Here is an 18,519-nt window from a genome sequence, read left to right as displayed (position 1 = left end):
CCATGACTGGAGGTGGCATCGGCGTCGTGTCCACCAAGCCTACCACCTTTTTCAATAAAGCCCTGTGAAAAACGTTATGTATTCTGTACACCGCAGGAAGTTCCAACCGATAAGCCACTGGGTTAATGATGGCAGAAATCCTAAAAGGCCCAATAAACCTTGGACCCAGTTTTAAAGATGGGATTTTGAGTTTTATGTTCTTCGTAGCTAACCACACCCATTCACCCACACACAGGTCCGGACCTGGCACGCGTCTACTGTCAGCCACCCGTTTGTACCTGGCACTCATGCTCAACAAACGCTGTTTCACCCGCCTCCAGACTGATGACAATTGGGCTCCTAGCTGATCCTCCTCCGGGACAACCCCGGAGTCACCCTGACGTAAGGTACAAAACTGAGGATGTTGACCGTACACACAAAAGAATGGAGACTCTCCTGATGACTCTTGGCGGTGATTATTTAATGCGAATTCGGCCAGAGGAAGGAAAGTAGACCACTCCTCCTGGTTGTCGGACACAAAGCATCGTAAATACTGTTCTAGATTTTGGTTCATGCGCTCAGTTTGTCCATTAGACTGTGGATGAAACGCCGATGAATGTGACAACTTGATCCCCAACCTTGAGCAAAAAGCTTTCCAAAACCTCGCCACAAATTGCGTACCCCTATCAGATACTATGTCAGACGGTACTCCGTGGAGTCTGACCACCTCCTTCACAAATACCTGAGCCAACGTCTTAGCATTGGGCAAAGAGGACAACGCCACAAAATGCGCCATCTTTGAAAAACGGTCAACCACCACCAGGATGACCGTGTTCCCTGCCGAGGCTGGCAAGTCAGTGATAAAATCCATGGAGATTTCTGTCCATGGCCTATTGGGTACCCCCAGAGGCTGTAGCGTGCCAGCAGGACGGGTTCGGGGTGACTTAGCCCTAGCGCACGTGATGCAAGCTGCCACGTACGAGACCACGTCCTGCCGGATTTTGGGCCACCAGAAGCGACGCGATACCAGCTCTAAGGTGCCCTTCACCCCTGGGTGACCAGCCAGTACCGAATCGTGGTGTTCCTTCAACACCTTAGGCCGAAGATGCAGGGGTACAAATGATTTGTTGGCGGGAAGTCCTGGTGGTACCTCCTCTTGGGCCTCGGCAATCTCCGCCTCTACCTCAGTCGTGAGAGCCGAGACCACTACCCCTTTCTGGAGGATGGGTACCGGCTCTTCCCGAGGTTCTCCCCCCGGAAAACACCTAGACAAAGCATCCGCCTTGGTGTTTTTAGCCCCGGGACGGTACGTCACAAGAAAATTGAAACGAGTAAAAAACAATGCCCAGCGAGCCTGCCTAGGAGACAGACGCTTGGCCGACTCCAGGTAGAGCAGATTCTTATGGTCGGTGATAACTGTGACCTGGTGAGCCGCCCCCTCCAAGAAGTGTCGCCATTCCTCAAAAGCCAGTTTGATGGCCAACAACTCCCTGTTGCCGATATCATAATTCCGTTCGGCCGGCGACAGCTTCTTGGAGAAGTAGGCGCATGGATGCATCTCGCTCAAGGACGAGCCTTGAGACAGTACTGCCCCCACTCCCACCTCCGACGCATCAACCTCTACCACAAAAGGTTTAGACACGTCTGGTTGCACCAGAATGGGGGCTGAAGCAAAACTATTCTTCAGACGCTCAAATGCACGTATAGCCACCTCAGGCCAGTTCGCCAGATCGGCACCCTTTTTTGTCATGTCCGTGAGCGGTTTGGCGACAGTCGAAAAGTGTTTTATAAATTTCCTATAATAATTCGCAAACCCAAGGAACCGCTGGAGTGCTTTCAGACTCTCCGGCCTCTCCCATTGCAACACCGCTTGCACCTTAGCGGTGTCCATTTTAAAACCGGCTGCGGACACAATATATCCCAAAAAGGGCAACTCCTGGACAAAAAATAAACATTTTTCCAGCTTAGCATAGAGCTGGTTCTCCCGGAGCAACTGTAACACCTGCCTAACATGCTCCAAATGAGTGTCCCGATCCCTAGAATAAATGAGGATATCATCCAGGTATACAATCACAAATCTCCCCAGGACATGACCAAATACATCATTAATAAAATGTTGGAAAACGGCAGGCGCGGTGGTCAACCCAAACGGCATAACCAGACTCTCAAAATGACCCTCAGGAGTGTTAAACGCCGTCTTCCACTCATCCCCCTGACGGACCCTTATGAGGTTATACGCCCCCCTGAGGTCCAGCTTGGAAAACCATTTCGCCCCCGCTACCTGGTTGAACAAATCCGGGATCAACGGCATTGGGTAGGGATCACGGATAGTAATCTGGTTTAACTCTCGGAAATCCAGACACGGGCGTAACACCCCATCTTTCTTCTTAATGAAGAAAAACCCCGCGGCTACAGGCGAGGACGAAGGCCGGATGTGACCTTTGCTCAGACTCTCCGCGATGTAGTCTTTCAGAGCTTGTCTCTCAGGACCAGAAATATTAAACATCCTGGCCTTAGGTAATTTGGCCCCGGGTTTTAACCTAATAGCACAGTCATAGGCTCTATGTGGAGGCAGTTCTGAGCAACCCTTCTCAGAGAAAACATCCACGAAATCCTGCAAAGCCTCCGGCAGGCTGGGCGTCACGGCGGACACACATGTGGCCAAGCAATTGTCTTGGCAGAAACCACTCCATTGTACTATGTCCTGAGTTTTCCAATCAATTACCGGGTTGTGCCTGGACAGCCATGGAAAACCCAGGACCATTTGAGCTGGGAGATTACGGAGGACCCTACATGTAACCGACTCAGAATGTAGGACCCCAATGTGGAGTTTCACCTCTGCCACAAACTCAGTAATCTCCCCTTGAGGGAGGGGAACAGCATTAATGGTCACCACCTGTATGGGGTGAGGAAGTTTTTCGATCTTAAACCCGGCGGTGTGTGCAAACTCCTCATCTATGAGATTGGTGGCGGAACCGCTATCCACAAACACTGATATAGGTAGCTCTCTGTCGGCGATAATAACCTTGGCAGGGAGCATACATTGAGATACCAACATGGAGGATATGCATACGCTCAGTTGGGTCTCCTCCATACCCTCTGAGCTTAACAGTTTTCCGCCGGTGTGACCCTCTTAGGTAGTACCGGGCAAACGTTAACATAATGACCTCCTTTACCACAGTAGAAACATGCTCCGGGCATCCGGAAACCCGGAGCGCGAGGCTGAACCTGTGCCACGCCAGCAATCTGCATAGGTTCAGGGGACTCATCTACATCAACCACACCTGAACCTCTGTTTTCCCCCAGAGGTAGCGTCTCCTGTGCCCCCTGACGAAAACGGCGATCAATACGTATCACCAAACTCATGGCAGACTCCAATGATGCCGGAGTCTCATACATCAGGAGGGCTTGTTTCACCCTCCCTGATACCCCATGAATAAACTGGCTCCGCAGTGCTGGGTCATTCCACTGTGTGTCTACAGCCCAGCGGCGAAATTCCGAACAATAGTCTTCTGCCAAGCGCTCCCCCTGGCGGAGGGCGCGGATTTTAGATTCCGCTAGAGCCAGTCGGTCAGGGTCATCGTAAATGAGCCCGAGGGCAGAAAAAACATTATCGACCGAATGAAATGTAGCAGAGTCAGCTGGTAAGGAAAATGCCCATGCTTGGGGGTCACCACTCAGTAATGACAACACCAGCCCTACTCGCTGGGCCTCATTACCTGAGGATATTGGCCGCATGCGGAAGTATAATTTGCAGGCCTCCCGAAATACGACAAATTTGCTGCGATCGCCTGAAAATCGTTCTGGCAGCGGAAACTTCGGCTCTGCACTGATACCTGCAGATGCCGTTTGCACCTTTGCTACTACCAGGCCCTGCTGCTGAACTGCCCCATTCAACTCGGAGACCTGTATGGACAGCGCCGCCAACTGGCGGGTTATGGAATCTAATGGATCCATGGACTCCTGAAAAAATGTGGGCCGATTATAATGTCACGGGGGCTTAGTTCAACTAAGGCTGAAATACCCGGGGCCCCTGTGGTGTCCCTTTTACTAGGGGAAACCCTGTCTGACCCTCAACCCAGGGTTTTTGCTGAAGGTGCAAATGCCTGAGCCTCCGACCTTTCCTTATCTCCTGCTCAGCCCTGCACTTAACCCTCCACCCTCCACCCAGTGAGAAGTCACCACCAAAGCTCCCACACAAATAATGACAGACAGGGAGAACTTAAACTGCACTGCGCCGCACACACACAGGAATAAACAGTAATGTGAACAGGGCACAACTAAACACAAATATGGGAAGGAGAAAGGATAACGACGGATCATACGACACCAGATATGAATCTCTCTCTCTTGAACACCTCCACTCCAGACCGGAACCACTTGGTATGAAACACAAGCTATAATCGGCGACACCCATATGCCAGTATGACTATTTAAAGACCGTGGGCGTGACTAACCTTCCAACCTGGTCTCCAGCAGGATTAACCCCCGAGAGCCTGAAGATCAAACCGGCGCCACTGAGGCTATAGTGGCTGGAGGTGGAACTACCTCTGCCTGCCGGATGCTGTGGTGTGAACAGCGTCCGACATGACACGTTGCTGTAAATACACTCTAAAAGGTCTGTAAATGCACCGAGATCACTCCTAGTTAATTGTTTTGGAAGAACATCAAGAATTGTTTATAGAGCATCGTTTTTCTACAGTGAGGCTGTGACAAGATGCATCTTGCAAATGATCAAATGTACAGTACTGATAAGACCTCATTTCAATATTCCATTAGAAGAACTTTGAAATATATACCTCTGATGGAAAGCTACAACCTATGACATAGTGTGGGCAAATAGTGACATACTAATATCGAGTCCTGGTTTAAAGAAATAAAATGAACAGTGTACATTTTCTAATTGGACAGCTTCCGGTGGGCATCAGGTTTAGTTACTACTAGCAAATACACTCTACTGGGGGTTGTACTGAGGCCCTCTAGTGGTAAATCATAGACATGACATAGTGATGATACAAATTACCATAGACATATTTTAGGCTATGTGCCAACGTTAGCGTTTTTAAAACGCTCAAAAAACTGAACTCCTTCCCAGAAAACGCGCGTTTTATTTCCGCCTGTTTTTTGTGCGATTTTTGCACAAAAACCGCGTGTTTTTGATGCGTTTTTTCAGCGCGGTTTCTGGAAACATTGGAAACAGCTAAAAACGCGGACCTATGAGGAAAATAATGAGCATGCTGCGTTTTTAACCGCTAAGGCTAATTTCACACTTGCTTTTTTTTCCAGCGCGTTTTTAGCGCAAAAAAACGCATAGAAAAAACGCATACAAATGCATACAAACGCTGCGTTTTTTTCAAGCATTTTTATGCGCATGCAGGAAAAAAACGCAGCGTTTTTGTTCGTTTGTATGCGTTTTTTGTGCGTTTGCGTTTTTTTACAGATTTTGGAAAAACCCCCCAAAAAAGAAAAACAAACCATTCAACAACACACAAAACCAATGGGACTTCATTGTGGGTGTGATATGTTAATATATAGACCCTGTCTACAGTATTCTTCACATTTGCTTGATTCTTCTCGTGACCATGGATCTGCGCTGGAAGAGTTTTCACTTCAACTTGGATTTGGACATCGCGATGGCTCAGGCGTATGCAGTTGCTTGCCATGAACAAAGGAAGAGAGAGAGGCAGCGAAGACGGCAGCGGCGGCGTATGTGGATACATCCGATTGTTGAACTCCGGGAGAGCCGTGGGGCATACCACACCCTCTACAGCGAGCTCCAGGCAAACCCGGAGAAATTTACAGATTATATCCGGATGTCCCAAGAAAGTTTCAGGGATTTGCTTGCTCGTGTCCAACAATCCATCCGGAGACAGGACACACAGCTCCGTCGTGCGATTCCTCCTGAGGAACGGCTACTGGTGACATTACGGTACGTAATATTTAAAAACCAAGGGGTGCGGTCTGATAGCTTTTTTTTTTAAATTTAATATTCAAAACCTTGGGTAATTAGTTTTCGTGAATGTACTAATATTTTATTTTATAGTTTTTTAAAATAATATACATAAATATTAATTTAACTTCTTTCTCTGTTCACAGATTCCTGGCAACTGGAGAAACCCTATCTTCACTACACTTCCAGTACCGTATTGGAATCTCTACCTTGTCTGGAATTGTTGCGGAGACCTGCCGGGCTCTCTGGAATGTTCTTTGTCCAGAATTTATGCCCCTGCCCACCGCTGAAAAGTGAATGGAAATTGCTGACAAATTCTGGACAGTATGCAATTTCTCCAACTGTTTGGGAGCTGTTGATGGTAAACACATACGGATCATCAAACCCAAAAGAACGGGATCAGAGTACTATAATTACAAAAAGTACTTTTCAATAGTACTCATGGCCATTGCGGATGCCGGATGTATGTTTGTAGCAGTGGACATTGGAGCATTTGGCCGTGGTAATGACTCACAGGCTTTTAAAAACTCAGACATGGGCCGGAGGTTGTATGGCAACCAATTTAATTTCCCTATGCCACGGCCTCTTCCTCACACCGAAGCTCCGCCACTGCCCTTTGTAATGGTTGGCGATGAGGCTTTTCAAATGTGCGGAAACTTACTGAAACCCTACTCCAGCCGGGACTTGGACCACACCAAAAAAATATTTAATTACAGGCTGACCAGGGCCAGAAGAACTGTCGAGTGTGCTTTTGGGATTCTTGTCTCCAGATGGCGAATTCTGGGCACGGCCATTAATCTTAAACTTGAAACAGTCGATGAGGTGGTGAAGGCCTGTGTGGTTCTACATAACTTTGTGATGGCTAAAGAGCACCCGACCTTTGAACTGGACGATGATGCTCCTAACCCATTGCCTGAATTCACTCAGCACACTCTCAGGTCATCCGTTGAAGTTGGCCAAATGAGGGACCAATTTGCGGCCTACTTTATTTCTGATGTAGGACGGGTGCACTGGCAAGATGAAATGGTGTAAGAATGTTTTTGTTTGTTTATGGTAATAAAAAACCTTATTTGATACCATTACTGAGTGCACTATATTTTTTAAACTCCAATTAAATAAAAAAACTTCCCATGTATAACTGAAGTTTTTGATGTTCACACACCTGGGCAGGTAAATACACATATGAGTTAAAATGCAGCATTGCTAGTCTGCGTGAAATATATTGGAACGAGCAAAGCGGCCATGAATCAGGAAACCAATTTTTTTCAAGAGAAAATTGTCCAACTAGTTGAAAAAAAAGTATGTGATTTTTTCAAAACCCAACCCCAATGAAAGTCAATGGGGAATACAAGTCAGCATTGAGTGGATGAATGTAATCAGCTCAATTCCAACTTTTATTTAAAATTGTGGTAGTGTAGAAATAGACAAGTTTCAACAGTTTGTTTTTCATGAAACCAGATTCTAGTTGGTAAAACTAGAGTTATTACACTAGGCCTTGGTATGACTATACTAGTCCGTGTTATTTCACATATGACTATACTAGGCCTTGGGTTGGTTTTTAACATGTATTTACCCATCAGTGTGTGTGAGCGGCGCAAACAACATTAATGAAACTTTGTAATGGTGAACCACAAATGTAAAACTAGAGTTATTACACTAGGCCTTGGTATGACTATACTAGTCCGTGTTATTTCACATATGACTATACTAGGCCTTGGGTTGGTTTTTAACATGTACCCATCAGTGTGTGTGAGCGGCGCAAACAACATTAATGAAACTTTGTAATGGTGAACCACAAATGTAAATTTATTTTTAATCACAAAAATAAACAAAAAAATTATTTTTTACGGCGTTTGGGGGCAGATGGTTTCAATTTGGGGGTGTGCAGGGAATATGCAACACTTGCAGTTGAAGACGGTGTTTGAGGGGAAGGGACAACAAAACTTGTGGGGGAAGGTAGTCCAGTTAAGGGAATTAAACTAGGAACACTTGGAGGAGAGGAAATCTGTTCAGGTACATTTGTTGTAATGGCATGTCGCCGTAGGCTTGTGTGCCTGGACCGGCTTTGGCCCAATGCCCGCCTCGATTGATTTCGCCTTGAACTTGGGGCAAAAATTGAGTGTAGGTCCCCCGTCTGCTGGGGTGGCTGCTGCTGCTGCTGAGGTGGCGGCTGCTGCTGAGGTGGCGGCTGCTGCTGAGGTGGCGGCTGCTGCTGCTGAGGTGGTTGCTGCTGCTGCTGAGGTGGCTGCTGCTGCTGAGGTGGCTGCTGCTGAGGTGGCTGCTGCTGCTGAGGTGGCTGCTGCTGCTGCTCTTGGTTGGCAGTGCTCGTCCTTGCAGGAGGACTGGTGGCGGCAGTGATGGTCCAGGTTTGCGGAGTGGTGGTGGCAGGGCTACTACATGTTGTTGTAGCGGCAGGGCTGTTCCATGTTTGCCTAGTGGTGGCTGAGCTCCACGCATGCATGGGAGTGGCGGTGGTGCTCCAGACAGGAGCAGCGCTTGCCATGGTGGTGTCGGTGAAGTGACCAGCTGCACTCAGACTTGTGGTGGTGTAACGGTGGGTGTCCTGGCTTTGAATAGAGGTGTCCGTGCAGTGGTATGCAGCACAAGTCGGTAGTGAGATGAAGCGAGTCAATGGTGGCACAGGTGGAAATGACACCACTGACTGCTGACCGTACTGATTATGCTGCATAGCCTGCAAGAAAGCATTGTTGCAGGCCTGCAGCACATTCAGCTGTTGCTCAGGACTAAGGTGTTCCGCCATGCCCTTTTCAATCTTACTAAAAAAATGGTGTGCTGGTCTGTTGAGGTCGGCCTCCAGACGGTCAAGGCGCTGTTCTACAGAATTGAAGCGGTGTTCAAAGTGGTTAAAACCACGTTCCATGAGTGCAAAACCGCTTTCAACTCTGTCGGACAGCGACTTGAGGCTGGAATTAAAGGCCTCGCTCAAATGCATAAACTCGGGCAAGACATTCCTGTCCAAGGCCCTCTGCCGCTGGCGGGTAGTGCCCGCATAACCAGTGGCAGAGACCTGGGACAGGGGAACACCTGATGGCCCAGCTTCCTGGTCACCAGCTGTGTGTGTGGCTGACCTGCAAGGTGCTTCCTGGCTGTCGGATGGCTGGGACGGGTCAGAGGACGTCCGAGGAAGGACCGCTCTAGGGCCAGGTTGCAGGGTGCTGCTACAGGTGCTGTGGAAGAAAGGAAAATCATTACTACCATGCCTTTACAAGAAGCATCAGCTGTGGATTAGAAAAACACAGATTAATAAAACTAAAAACCCACAATTTATAATACTTACGATCTCGTGGCAAGGACCGGTCTTAGGAACTGCAACGCGTGATAGTGACGGTATCTAGTTCTGGTCCTTGACGCAGATCCACTGCGAACCTGGCCCTCAGCACGAACATCACTGTTGAAGCGGTCCTTGATCGAACGCCAACGTGTTCGGACTTTGTCCACTGTTGGGAAAAAAAAAACAGTGCCATCAAGGACAACAGTCACTGCGGCACAATACAGCAATACAATACTCAAAGCAGTCACTGTAGAGCCCGATGACACTGTTGGGTTTCCTGCTAGAGTATACCTAGCACGAAACCCAACAGTGCCGTCAAGGACAACAGTCACTGCGGCACAATACAGCAATACAATACTCAAAGCAGTCACTGTAGAGCCCGATGACACTGTTGGGTTTCCTGCTAGAATATACCTAGCACGAAACCCAACAGTGCCGTCAAGGACAACAGTCACTGCGGCACAATACAGCAATACGATACTCAAAGCAGTCACTGTAGAGCCCGATGACACTGTTGGGTTTCCTGCTAGAATATACCTAGCACGAAACCCAACAGTGCCGTCAAGGACAACAGTCACTGCGGCACAATACAGCAATACAATACTCAAAGCAGTCACTGTAGAGCCCGATGACACTGTTGGGTTTCCTGCTAGAATATACCTAGCATGAAACCCAACAGTGCCATCAAGGACAACAGTCACTGCGGCACAATACAGCAATACAATACTCAAAGCAGTCACTGTAGAGCCCGATGACACTGTTGGGTTTCCTGCTAGAATATACCTAGCACGAAACCCAACAGTGCCGTCAAGGACAACAGTCACTGCGGCACAATACAGAGCAGGGAAATACTCACTAAACGCCTTTTTGGAGGATGCTGTGGCGCTGTCCCAGCCATCCATCAACGCTGCGGCCACCTCATTCCAGAGCCGCCGGGTCACCACATTGTCCTTGTACAGCCGGTCACGGCTGTCCCACAACGGCGCACGCTCCTGGACCAGGCTGATGAGCTGCTCATTATCCAGGTAGACGTCTTCATCCCGTTGTGGAACCTAGACAAAACACATTCATTAGAATAATCAAATTTAAATTGAATAAAAAGTTACAAAAAAAGAAACATAAAAAAGAGTAAAAATAGAAGATAAAAAATAAAGAACATTACAAATCATTTGATACATACATTCCGTATCACTACCGGGACTTGGCTTCGCTTCTCCTGCTCTTCGCCCTCAGTAGTCCCGTCCGCAGAAGATGATGATGATGATGTCTTAAAAAAGTTGAAAAAAACGTAAGAGATTTGGAGTAGCAGCAGATATACTTACCAGATGCACGAAAATAATCACCTCACGGTCTGCTTGCGCCAATTCCTGCTGCGATGGGGAATATTCTGATACTGAAGACATACTGCATGTAAAAATAATAAAAATCATTAGTACATACATAATTTAAAAGGACAGGCATATGATGTAATAATACTCACATTCTTGACGCTGATGGATTCCTTGGTGACTGTCTGCTCTCCAATCTGTCAGTGTAGTAGTGGCAGAGTTTTGGCAGGCACCTCCTTTATATAGACTTTTTTTTTTTTACTTTAGAATTTTATAACTAGTACAACTAGTGGACACCACCAAAAAAACGCAGCGCTAAAAAAACGCATACATGCGCATGCCAGTGCGCACGTATGCGCATCCATAGGCCATAATGGCCATTTTTAGCGCAAAACGTGCGCATACGTGCGCATGCGCTTTTTTCCAGTGCTTGGGCGGACCAAAAAATGCAACATGTAGCGTCTGTAAAATACAAACGCACACCCCGAAAAATCGCAGCGCATGAAAAACGCATACGTGCGCATGCCAGCGCGCACGTAAGCGCGCCCATGTTAAATATAGGGGAAAAAAACGCATGCGCACGTATGCGTTTTTTTCTAGCGCAAAAAAACGCAAATGTGAAACCAGCCTAAGCGTTTTCTGAGCGGAAAAAAACGCATGCATTGGCACAAAAAGCCCAAAATGCATTAAATTGAATCGGAAGCTTATTTTAAGCGTTTCTGAAGTGTCTGATCCAGCACAAATGCTTCAAAAACGGTTAAAAAAACGCAACGTGGGCACACAGCCTTAATCAACCGTCATTAATCTAAAAACAAGTCACTACTATTGTGTGAATAAAGAACTAAATTAAAATATAGGCTTTGCTTATTATGTAATTATTACCAAGTTTTTACAGATTACACAATGCAAAACCCTGGAACAGTATGGGAATTAATACAATGTAACTCGCAGGAATTTTTGAGTTTCACAGCCAATGGCAAGGTATAGATTGATATTACAAGTCATCTATGTTGCAGAGATTACTGTACTAAGTAACGCACTGCGTACATTATATACACTATAGCAGGCGATTTGTATCATTTATAGGATAGAAAAGATGCATAGGAAATGTTAAAAGAGCACAGGTAAAGAAGAAGAGGTTTCCAACCTGTGGCAATCCAACTATTGCTGAAAGAAACAAAAAAAAACCCAACTCCCAGCATGCCCTGACAGCCTCCAGTGCAGGGGAAGCTAAGATATCCAATATGCACTGTAGCTATCTCATCACAAACATCCTTAAAACGGTTCTCCAGGAACATTAATAAAGGGAAATAGTCATAATAGTCATAATAACTAATAATAAGATATTGAATTTGTATGGACTGCTGTCCACCGTGTCTATATGATCTAATATTGGAGACACCAGAGATACTGAGGTAAGATGAGGCTGCTCCTACTGATGTCCACTATGTCTTTCTGATCTATTACTTGAGATACCAGGAAGTCTGAGATAAGAAGAGGCTGTTCACACTGCTGTCCATTCTGTCTAACTGATCTAATAAAGTAAAAAGAGTGCTGATGTATGTAGAGGCTGCTCACACTGCTGTCCACCATATTTATCTGATCTGATATTGGAGATACCAGGTGTGGTGAGGTAAGAAGAGGCTGATCGTACTGCTGTCCACCCTGTCTATTTGATCTAATAATGGAGCTACCAGGGATGTAAAGGTAAGAAGAAGCCACTCACATTAATGTCAATCCTATCTTTATAATCTAATACTAGGGAGATTCCATGGGTGCAGAGATAAGATGAGGCTGCACACACTGCTGTCTACATGCCTGATTGACCTGATACCAAGGGTTCTAAAGTAAGTAAAGGCCACTCACATTACTGTCCATCTTGTCTATCTGATATAGTACTGCAGATACCAGGGTGCTAAGGTAAGAAGAGGCCGCTCACACTGCTGTCCCTACTGTCTGTCTCATCTATTACTTAAGATACCTGAAGTGCTAAGCTAAGAAGAGGTTGCTCACTCTGCTTTCTAAGATGTCTTTGATCAAATACTGGAGATGCCAGGAGTGCTGAGGTAAGAAGAGGCAGCTCACACTGCTGTCCACCTTTTCTTCCTGATCTAATCCTGTAGATACTGGAAGTGCTGAGATGAGAACAGGCCGCTCACACTGCTTTCCACCATGTCTTTCTGATTTAATACTGGAGATACCATGGGCACTAAGGTAAGAGGAGGCTGCCCACACTGCTGTCCACCCTTTCTGTCTGAATTCTGAGTGGTTGCTGTGACCTGGAGATAGCTTGACAGTACGTGGTATAGGTTTTCTGTAGGTCAGCAGCAGAGATTTCATGATCACAGGCACCTGTCCTCCTGTTTACATTTAACGGCAGGTTTCTGTCAGTGTTAGATGGTGGCCATGTAATTTCTCTATATAGTGAATACCTCACTAGACAAAACAATTGTGAATTATTTAGTTATTTTTAAAGGTTACATAAAAGTTATGATTTAGCTGCTTTTCTTTGCTGTGATATGTGGGTGCCAACAATTACGATGGACCTTATAGAGCTAGATCGAATTGCAGCAGTTACCAAAGTTTACTCAGCAAAACAGTTGTAGTCCGCCGGTTATGGAACCCATGCGTCCTCTCCATACAAATCCTCTTGACTTCAGCTGTACATCTATGGCCAATGTTGGGAGAAGTGAGAGGAAGTCAGGCAGCTGAGTGGGCCTCTAACCAGGTAACCCTGATTATCACTATGATGGCGCCCCCTAATTATAGGTAAAGAGGAACCTCAGTTGATAACCCTGTTGCTACTGAAAGTAAATCACTATATAAAGACCGGAAAGATATATATCTTTGTACCGTGTTAGCTAGTAGATAGAAAAATATTTAGTATTGAGAGTCCTCAGTGGTTGATACCTTTTAATAGCTAACTGAAAAGATGGTAACACATTGCAAGCTTTCAAGACTACTCAGGTCTCTTCATCAGGCTAGACTAATATAACATCTGAAGAATCACATATTTTTACACAAAACAGCACAGAAATAATGCAACAGATAAGACAAGTGACATGAAGCAGAATTGTCATTATGGGAGAGGGATAAACATAAATATTGGAACAGTTCATAGATAAGGAGTGTGAAAGTTATATTGTCCTCTGATTGGTGTCTGGTTCTGTGTTTTGTGATGCCCCCAGAAGGTCTGAAGAGCAAATTCCTTCATTGATTTAAAAAGACATAAATCCATGCGACACATTCATTCCTGCACTGAGTGTGTCAAAGGTTGTTATAAATTTATACTCCCAGATGCTCCTGTCTCTCTGAGACTTGAATTTACCTTTTAATACAAGCAATTTAATGTCCATCATGCTGTGACCGGGCACACAAAAATCTTTTGCCACAGGTAGATCCATTCTTTTTTCTCTTATTGTTTGGCGATGAGAATTCATCCTTGTTCTCAGTTTTAGCCTGGTCTCCCCCACATACAGACCCCCATTTGGACAAAAGATTAGGTGCACCACATTAGATGTGATGCAGCTGAAAGTACCTGGGATCTTGTAGACCTGATGTGAGTTGGGGATCTTTATCTTGTCTGTGGTCATTATAAATGGACAGGTTTTACATTTTTTCTGGTTGCAAGGAAAGGTTCCTGCAGCTGTTGGGGAGGACAGGGAGCTTCTGACAATGATGCTTCTTAAATTTATGGGCTGTATAAAACATAACAGTGGGGGGGTCTGGAAATATGGATTGTAATTGGACATCTTTTTGTAGTAAAAGTTGTAATTTCCGTGCAGCTCCCCTTAGCACCTCTAGATTTGGATTGTAGGTGACCACTAGAGGCACCCGGTTATTTTCATCTTTAGCTTTGTAATGTCACAGGTGATTCCTTGATATTCTGGTGGCTCTTGTAATTTGGTTTTCAATTGTTCTTGGATGGTAGCCCTGATTCAAAAAGGTCTTTCTGAGGCGACTAAGGTGTTTGTCTCTATCCATGGGGTTGGAACATATACGATTGTATCTGATGACTTGGCTGTAGACAATAGCGTTTTTTATGTGTTTTGGATGGATACTGTCCATTAAAGGTATGTTGGATGGTCGATTGGCTTCTGATATGGGGATGTCTCTATTTCATTGTTCTTTAGCTTAATAATGGTGTCTAAAAAGTTGATTTCAGTGCTGGAGTAGTTGAGTGTTAAGTTGATGGTGGAATGAAATTGATTAAACTGTTCGTTTAACGTCTTTAGCTGTTGCTCAGACTCCATCCCCATGATTAAAATATCATCAATGTAGTGGAAGTAGGCCAGGGGCCTGATGGAACATGAGGACAAAAAGTCATTTTCAAGCTTGGCCATGAAAAGATTTGCATACTGTGGAGCCATTTTACTTCCCATAGCTGTGCCAGCCTCCTGTAGCTAGATCTTGTTGTCAAATTCAAAGTAATTGTGGGTGAGGATGAATTTTGTGAGCTTTACCACAGAATCCACAATATTCCCAGTGTTTTCCATGAAGACTTTGCAGGCAATCCATCCTGTGTGGGATATTAGAGTACAAAGATTCCACATCCATGTTGGCCAGAATGGTTCCTTCTGGTAGAGGACCTATTGCTGCTAGTTTATTCAATAGGTCAGTTGTGTCCTGTATGTAGCTGGGGGTATCCTTTACCAGGGGTTTAAGAATATCCTCTACCCATCCAGATACCTGCTCATTAACGTGCCCATACATGAAATGATCGGCCTCCCTGGATTTCCAGATTTGTGGATTTAGGAAAGCATGTAGAATGTCCCTATTCTTGGACTCTCTGGTATCAGGTCATTACCTCTTATGGATTAGTCAGGCAGACAAGACACCAACTTGTTTAGTTCCTTGTAATGGTATGTGCACACGTTGCGGATTCGTGTGCGGAACCACAGCGGATTTGGCCCTGCAGATCCGCAGCAGTTTTCCAAGGCATGTACAGTACCATGTTATCCTGCGGAAATCAAAAACCGCTGTGCACATTCTGCGGAAAAATCAGCGTGGAAACGCAGCGGTTTATTTTCTGCAGCATGTCAATTCTTTGTGCGGATTCCGCAGCGTTTTTACATCTATTCCATTCTAGGAATCCGCAGGTGTAAAAACGCAGGAGAAATCCGCACTAAATCCGCTAGCGATTCGCTAGAAATCTGCAGGTGAAACGCAGACATTTTGACCTGCAGATTCTGCTGATTCCACCCGGAAACATTTGCACACGAATCCTCAACGTGTGCACATACCCTAATGGTCCTGTGTTGTGAGTTCATTTTCCCCTTCAATACTGAGGCCCGAGGAACTCCCTCTTCTGGTGAAGAAAGGTAGTGAGCCTGATTGTCAAACACCTGGGGCTGATGATGTTGACTGGCTGAGTGGAGTTAATGACTGGATATAAGGCTGCCGACGCCCTTCTGGCTTGCGGGTGATTTCTCTGTGGACTTCTAGGAAACCAGTCTGATTCCTGCTCATCTAAAGCTAAGATTTCTGCTTTGCCTTTTTGCATTAGTGTTTTGTTTTCCTTGCTTTTCTGGATTCTGCCATTCCCTGCTGGGGTGAGCTGAATCTCCTTTTGCCTGTTGCTCTGTCTTCAGAATATTCCTGAGTACTGACATAGCTTTTTTGAAGCCTAGCGTCTTCAGGGCCTTTTTTACTGTCAGTTGGTTGGCTCTTATTTTCATAGGGTTTTTCACGGATTGCAGACAGCAGCCTTCCTGTCCTTTCCTATCTAAGCTAGCGTGGGCCCCATCTTTGCTCAGTCTATCTTTCTGTCTGTGTTTTGTTCTTTCTTCTTGCTTCACCGTCATTATATGTGGGGGGCTGCCTTTTGCTTTGGGGTCTGCTCTGGGGCAGTTTAGATTTCCCTTTCTGTCTTTAGGCTATGTAGTCCTCCGGCTGTGATCGAGGGGCCTAGGGCATCGTAGGAGCCCCCCACGGCTACTGCTTCAGGGGTCTGCAATCCGATAGCTGCCAACTTCTCTGGTTTTCTGGACTTAGCTAGCATTTCTATTTTTGCCTCCTACGGTGACTCAATCATAACAGAATCACCCGCCATACAGCAGATTCTAGGGTACTCAATAGCAGGAAAGAATTGTATTAAAAAAAAAAAAAAAAAAAAAAAAGTGTGTATATTTTTTCCTCTATATCTCTGGGGGGGAATTTTTTTTTCTCTCAATGGAGATAAAGCAATTGTCTGATCGTGTGGAGCAGCTCGCTGCAGAAGTGCGGGGAATTTCCGCCTACCTTGCTCATTCACATGCTGCTGAACCAAAGATTCCTACACCTGATGTATTTTTTGGGGATCGGTCTAAATTTTTGAATTTCAAAAATAATTGTAAATTATTTTTTGCCTTGAAGCCTAACTCGTCAGGGAGCTCCGGGCAGCAGGTTAAAATTGTCATCTCTTTGCTGCGTGGCGATCCCCAGGATTGGGCGTTTTCTTTGAAACCAGATGATCCTATTCTGACTAATGTGAACGCATTTTTTCAGGCCTTGGGGTTGTTGTATGACGAACCTAATGCCATTGATCAGGCTGAAAAGACCCTGCTGGCATTGAACCAGGGTCGTGATTCTGCAGAATTGTACTGTCAAAAATTCTGAAAGTGGGCTGTACTTACTACCTGGAATGATAATGCCTTGGCTGCTCTCTTTCGGAAGGGGTTGTCAGAAGCCATAAAGGATACTATGGTGGGATTTCCTGTTCCCTCTGATCTTGATGATTCTATGTCTTTAGCCATTCAGGTTGATCGGCGTTTACGCGAACGCAGAGCTGCACGAGAGGTGTTGCCACCTGTTGAACAGATGTCTGAACCTATGCAATGTGATAGAGTTTTTTTCCAGAGAGCAACGTCAGGAGTTCAGAGGGCGTAATAAGTTGTGTTTTTTCTGTGGAGATGCCTCGCATATTATTTCTGTCTGTCCTAAACAAGAGAAACGCTTTGCACACACGTTTTCTGTTGGTGGTGTTCAACCTAAGTTTCTTTTGGCTATTACTCTGATCTGCTCCCTGTCCACATTTTCCGCCAAGGCTTTTGTGGATTCGGGAGCAGCTCTAAACCTAATGGGCTTGGATTTTGCTAAACGTTGTGGATATCCGATGACACCTCTGCAGATGCCTATCCCTTTGATGGGGATTGATGCTACTCCTTTGGCTAAAAATAAACCTCAGTTTTGGACCCAGGCGGTAATGCGGGTCGCCCCAGACCATCAAGAAAATTGCAGGTTTTTGGTGTTACATAATCTGCATGATACTATTGTTCTGGGGTTTCCCTGGTTACAAATTCATAATCCAGTTTTGGATTGGAAATCTGTGTCTGTGGTGAGTTGGGGTTGTCGGTGTGCCTTTAGTGAGGCTCCGGTGTTTTCCACCTCTCCTCAGTCGCATGATGTTCCTGATTATTTGGCGGACTTTTATGATGTATTTAGTGAGAATGAGTCTGCGTCTCTGTCTCTGCCTCCTCATAGGAGTTATGACTGTGCTATTGAACTGAGCCCGGGGTGTAAATTTCCCAAGGGTCGGCTCTTCAATTTATCTGTACCCGAGCACGAGGCTATGCGATCCTATATTAAGGAGGCGTTGGAGAAGGGTCATATTAGACCATCCTCGTCACCCTTAGGTGCCGGTTTTTTTTTGTAGCCAAAAAGGATGGATCATTAAGACCTTGTATTGATTATCGTGCTCTCAACAAAATTACTGTTAAATATCAGTATCCATTACCCCTGATTTCTGATCTATTCTCCAGAGTTAAAGGTGCTTGCTGGTTTACCAAGCTTGACCTTAAGGGGGCGTATAATCTTATTCGCATTAAGCATGGGGATGAATGGAAGACGGCGTTTAATACTCCGGAGGGACATTTTGAGTACCTGGTGATGCCTTTTGGGCTCACTAATGCCCCTTCTGTCTTCCAGTGCTTCATGAACGATATTTTCCGAGATTTTGTCGATAAATTTTTGATTATCTATCTGGATGATAT

Source organism: Dendrobates tinctorius, unplaced genomic scaffold (assembly GCF_039654945.1).
Source record: "Dendrobates tinctorius isolate UK_male_01 unplaced genomic scaffold, ASM3965494v1 ptg000032l, whole genome shotgun sequence".
Taxonomy (NCBI): domain Eukaryota; kingdom Metazoa; phylum Chordata; class Amphibia; order Anura; family Dendrobatidae; genus Dendrobates; species Dendrobates tinctorius.
This window is presented reverse-complemented; position numbering follows the sequence as displayed.